The sequence below is a fragment of the Lycium barbarum genome, chromosome 3 (genome assembly GCF_019175385.1).
Source record: "Lycium barbarum isolate Lr01 chromosome 3, ASM1917538v2, whole genome shotgun sequence".
In the NCBI taxonomy this organism is placed as follows: Eukaryota; Viridiplantae; Streptophyta; class Magnoliopsida; order Solanales; family Solanaceae; genus Lycium; species Lycium barbarum.
This window is the reverse complement of record NC_083339.1, coordinates 90,642,824-90,649,239: the sequence shown is the minus strand read 5'-3', so window position 1 is coordinate 90,649,239 and position 6,416 is coordinate 90,642,824.

The following is a 6,416-nucleotide window of genomic DNA, read 5'->3' as shown; positions in this document are numbered from 1 at the left end:
GTTAAGGTCAACGTCTTGAAAGATTACGAGTTTTGTGATATGTAAAGAACCAAGTCGTGGAAAGTCAAGGGGCGAGTCATACGTTCTGCTAAGGGATATGTTCTAAGGCGGGATATCGAATAAGATATTAGGTGGGACATTATATGAATATCTGTGAGTAGCTTATAAAGTATATAGTATGCTTTCCAAGGTATATGGACCGGAATGATATGGTCTATAGAAGAAATTGGGTGCAGACCTTCAAAGGAACTCAAGTCGTGCAAAGTTGTAAAAGCACCAAGGAATAAGTTTATCTCCTGTCCTAAGATCGGGAAGATGAATCAGAAACAAGTATGCATCTCATATGATTGGAGTTCATATTATGAAAGTCAAGTTATCAACCTCGCAGTTTACCTTTATGTTTCATAAGTTTTAGGGATGTCCCAGGGAAACCTCAAGACTTTCTCTAAGTAAAGGATTAGTCTTACTAAACAAAAGTATTGTCAAGTGCGCGGCCAATATTTACTTTGCCTTATACAAATGATCCCTACGAAGTTGAAGAAAATAAAGAGTATTTGAAGGATCAGCTGAATCAGTTTGGGTTATAAGGAAGTAGAATAGATCCTTGCATATGTACAAGTGATTGTAAGCAGCTAAATAAGAAGATAGCTAAGGATGAGCAAGTACGATTAAGGGTTGATGGTTTGTTTTGCTAGCAAAAAATGCTTCCTTAAAGATAGACATGAGCTCCAGTTATGCCCAGATAAAGGTCAGAGAAAAGGCGTCCCAAAGACAACTTTCAGGATCAGGTAATTACCTCGAGTTTTGAGCAACGTCATTCGGACTGACTAAGGCCCCAACAGTATTATGGCCTTGATGAGTAAGTGTGTTTAGACTCCTCCGAAACCTATTCGTAACAGTGTCCCTAGACGATCTTGGGGTTATTCTTGCTCAAAGTCATAGCATGTTGTTTGTTACGTGCAGACCTATAATTCTTAGGACCAGGAATTATCGGCTCAGAAACTTTTCCAAATCAAACGGTATAGTTCTTCTATGGTTAGAATTAAGTAGAGTTGAAGCTATACATAATTGCCCAAGGGCTAGAAAACTCATAGAAGTCGGTGATTTCTTGGACTTAGCAAGTTATTATTTGAATTTTGTGAAGGATTTTTTCCCACGTTTTGTGCCACTGATAAACTGGCTAAGGAAACAACTAGACTCCAGAGGACTGATAATTGTAAGCCCAAGTTTCCAGAAGATAAGTAACAAGTGAAGTTTCAGCATCAAGTGTAACATTCCTAAAGGGACCAGATAGCCATATGACGCGTTATGATGATTCAAGCATTGAATTAAGTTATGGATTGGTACAGCGTGGTGAGATTATAGCTCGTGCCTCAGGATAGCTGTAAAGGTACAAGAGGAATCATTCGACCCATTCTCTTAAGTTAGTTATAGTTATGTGTACAGGAAAGGATATATTGGGATAGCATCGATATTAATTATATAAGTACTCTATGAGATTTTAGCGCACCCTTACTAAAGATAGTTGAGTTTACGACAAGGTCAATAAATAGGATGATGGAAAGACTCCGATGATTGTGAAAGTCAATGGAAGCAAAGAAAGTCGCTAATGTTTGAGCCACAAATCCAGAGTAACTCAGTTAATGTTAAGATAAAGAGGAAATGTTGAGGACTTGTGAGTTCAGCAGTTCGTCAGTATCAGAATTGATTAGTAAACTTAGATTATGGAATCTATGTAGGGCATAGCCTTATTACGCAAGGGAAAGAGAAAAAAAAAGAGTTCATTGTATTGGATGTCAGCTCATTATAGGATTACGGACCCTGAAGGGAGGAGCTATCTTCATACATCCTACGGACTGGAATTATACTGAAGCAGATTATCCAACGTGATCAGATTGACGACTGATGAAAGGAAAATCTTATTCCCTCGTTCTGCTAGGCAGTTGAGAACAGCAAGGACATATATTAATACTACTAAGAAGGGAATGAGAAAAGTCATACCAAACTTCATAGTGCAATGAAAGTTAGATATCAGAAGTTCAGTAAGTTATAGTAAGTCATTGAGACTCCAAACCATCAATATAGATGGCCATGTTTACTGCGGAAGTTTACCGCAATTATGGAACATTACCAGTAGGCCTATGGAATTAGCCTATTCCCTGTTCATCAGGACTACTTGTACAACAAGGGACTACTTAAATCCTATGTCAGGAAGGGATAGTATGATATGTCCATTGCTTATGTCTGTCATTCAGATAAGGGAAGAGCATATTATAGCTCACTCTAGAGGGATTTAGAGTACTCTAGATAAGTCTTGCTTAAGCTGAGCATACCATGAGATACTTAAGGATACGCCATAAGTTTGCGTGACAGATTTCAAAGGTAACCGAGACGGCCCTTAACGCTTATTGAGATCATTATTTCGGTATTCAGGTGAATCTATACAAGGCTTGGACCAGATTTATTTATTATTAATAGCAAGCAATAGAAGGATCTAGGATTCCCAGATTTGATAAGAGTTCCCTACCTATATCAGACTATGTACTCTGGGGAGTACCATCTCAGAAGAACGCGATGAAATTCAGAAAGAAGATCAAGCTTAGCCTTTGATATATTGAGCCTTACAGATTATACACAAGCCAAAGATTTAAAGCCCTAAAGTCAGTGCCCAAGATTTATATGTCAAACTAGAAATTCTCTCAGAATTATGCCAGTTAATGATAGTCAGATTACAGAGCAGCTATGTGCAGTTACTGCATGAGAAAACTCCAGCGCTATACTTGATAGTCAACTCCAAAGATTTAGATTAAGAACTATAAAGTAAAGTTGAAGTCCTATAAAGAAGTCAGAGAGTAATGCATAAGGCTGAAGATTCCAGAATATGGACTGGAACAGTTGGACTATGTAAGGTTATTGAAGAGAAAATTCCATGTTATTCGTAGAGTTTGCAAATAGCCTACAGGTTACCGAGAGGCATGAAACACTCCAAGGGTTGTAAGGTCTCTAATAAATCGACGAGGGACATAGGTAAGTTATAAGTCTTGTGTAAAGGTTAAGAGGTAAGACGAAGTGAACGATACATCTTGAAGGAATAGCTTATAAAAGAAGAAGGAGTTGAGTTATGGCTAAGTGTTCTAATATGCAAGATATAAGAGAAAGAGGATAACCGAAAAAAATTGAAGAAGGTGAGTTCGTTGAAAGTTCACATTAAAATCCCTTATAAGGTTTCTGATAAGGACTTAAGTTAAGTCTACATTCGAGGACGAATGTTCCTAAGGGAGGGAAGATGTTACACCTCGAAACGTTTCTGTGTTATGTGAGTTGTGAGTAAACTAACGTAAGCTCGAGAGGTCATGGAATACTTATAAGGTTAATGAAAACTCTTACCAAGTGTTAAGAAAGCGTCTAAAGGTTCCGGGATCAAGCAAATCGATGAAAATAAGTTTGTCGAAAATTTGGAAAAAAGTTGATAGAATTTTGGGTCAACTTTGAAGGGGTATATCTCCTAGTATATTGGGAGTTTTAAGGTGTTTCAAAAGCCAAAAAATATGTTCGTCGAGTCTAGTTTCCAATGCAACAAACCGCTCATCGATACGACATTGGAGTAGAGAATTATGAATGTTACAAAATAGGCTGATAGAACAGAAAACGCGCGCTACAGTAGCCGCGCCACTACAGTAACTGCTGCAGTGCTTCCGACTTTACCCTCCTATAAAAGGGTCAAGACCCCATTTTTCTGCAACCAAAAACAGATCCTAAAGTCCAACACACATATAGGGGCAAATATGTCATAAAAAGTGAGGGTTTGAAGTAATTTTTGGCTAATCAAGGCTCGGGTAACGATGCGTTACGGTTGTAGAATTGTTTTACAGTGGATTTTAGGCTTGGATTCATGGTAGGTATTGAAGATATTTCTTTTTTTACAATAATAAGGTATGAATCTCTCCTTATTAATGTTAACTTTGGTTTATTCACGAAGATAGAGTGAATAAAGGGTCGTATAATAAAGTTGTGGGTTGAGAAATTGGATAAACATCATGTGGGATGTTTTATGGCATATTTTAAGGTTAATGATGATGTTGATGATGTTAGTATTTCTGTTGGTGCTGTTGTTGGTTGTTGGTATTGTGATTTCGGGCTAGAGATATAAACAAGGGAGATGCTGCCCGAATTTCGGCAAACTTTAAGGGATTTACTTTGAAGGATTGAGGAAGCACATGACGATAATCCTAATAATAGTATGAATGATTTTATATGTAGATTACAAGACTACGAATGATCTTATGTAGATTACAAGACAAGAAGTAAGTTGGAAAGTCGACAAGTAAGCTTCCAAGTATATTAAGGCTTTCCCTTTCTTTATTTTTGGCATAATCCTACGATATGAATGAATAACCAGTAAACAAGCTTCCATATTACTCTACTCTTAGAAGCACAAGGAGTACTTCAGTCTTTGATGTTCCTGTACCCCTCTTATGATAGTCCTTTTTGTTCATGGGTCCTGAGTGTTGTATCATGATTATGTTAGTTCACATTTATGCATTGCATTCATTTACATATATGCATATTGACCCATGACCAAAAGGCGTTACCTACATATATATTATGTGTGTGTGTGTGTATATATATATATATCTATATGTATATACACACATATATGGGGTATGGGAAAAGGGCAAGGCGTTATATACGCATTTCCACCTGATCAACTGGTGCACAGTGATGATGATTATTATGCCCGAAGGGGCCATTAGGCTATTATGCTCGAAGGGGCCATTATGCTATTATGCCCGAAGGGGCCTGTTTGATGATGGGATATGGATCGGGCCGTACGTTCCTCGACAGTATGACTTGTGCATTGTATATCATATGCCCACAGAGGAATTTTCAGTAAGCAGAGATATACAGATATGTTCAGATAGTTAGACATATAGATGCATTCATACAGATATGTTCAGACAGTCAAATATACAGATGTACTCAGTCAGTCAGTTTAGTTTATGACTTTCAGATTGTCTTCATGACTCCTATGTGTATGTTACTCTTATGCCTTACATACTCAGTACATTATCCATACTGACTCCCCTATTGTACGGGGGGCCGGGTTCATGCCCGCAGGTTCAGATAGCCAGGAAGAGAGATCGCATCCTTAGGTTGCTTCTTCAACTTGATAGTGGAGCACTCCTCTCTTGTCGGAGTTACCGTCTAGACCGGGTATGTATCCTGACGTTATGGGTAGGGCGGAGGCCCTGTTCCATCCACAGCATGTCCAGTATGTCAGTAGAGGCTCATAGACGCTTGTACTCAGTCAGATAGTATGGCCCGCTCAGTACCCGTTTGGTTTCATAGTTTTATCGATTAGCCTTGTTGGCTCGTACCCCGATTCAGTTTAGTGATGCATGTATGTATATATCTTTTTTAGGACTGTGACTCTCCAGTCTATGATATCTATCAGTCAGCAAATCATGTCGTGAGCATCCTTAGGTGGCCCAGAATGAGCAAGAGCAGCTATGTTATGTATGTTTTGTGGCTTCTAGGAGGTGAGCATCTGGGTGTCCATCATAGCCCTCCGGTTGGGTTGTGAAAATAAGAGCTATTATTGCAATATTAGAATGGCTCCCTAAGAAGCCTTGTACTGGCGGAAGTGTAAAATCCCCTTATGGATGAGCAACAATACCGAGGAGATAAGTCTAAATACCCCCCATTTTTTCCAAACCGAAAGTGATACTCAAGTTGAGGCAGTATGACAAAGACAGAACATACAAAGTGAGTTGTGGTCCTATGATATTTACATTTGATATGTGATGATCGTGTGAGGTCCGACATGTATATATATATATGATATTTGTATGGCCCTGCGAGGCACGTAGGTTGGATTTTTTATTATTTGCAGGTGTTGGATAGTGCTCAATTAGAGTGGAGACTTTGCCAAAATTTTTGTAGGATCCCTAAAAAGTTGACCTCCCCATATACCTCCGCATTCGAGGAAGAATATTCCTAAAAGGGCAATGAAAGTGTTACATCCCGAATTTTTGTACGTTAAGTTGTGTCATAAGTTAGTCTACATAAGCTCGAATGACAAGATTATCTTTGAGGTTATAAGTGTTTATGTTATGTTTAACAATTGATAAGTAAGTGTCGTGAAGGTTAGAGGTTAAACGAATCGAAGATTAAAAGTTTCATCAATGTAATACCTCGGGCTTTCGGGCTATGGTTTGAATAGCTCGACATATGTGAGTAGACCCAAGCCCTGGAGAATTGTTGTCATAATTAAGCATAAAATATGAAGTCCCGAAATGATTTAGGATTTAAAAATGTGACGATGGTGGTTGAGAATAATATTTTGTGTGTGCATAAAGAGGCTAGGGCATAGTGCTATACCAATGATTATGATAGTGTGTATATGAAGTGTGCTA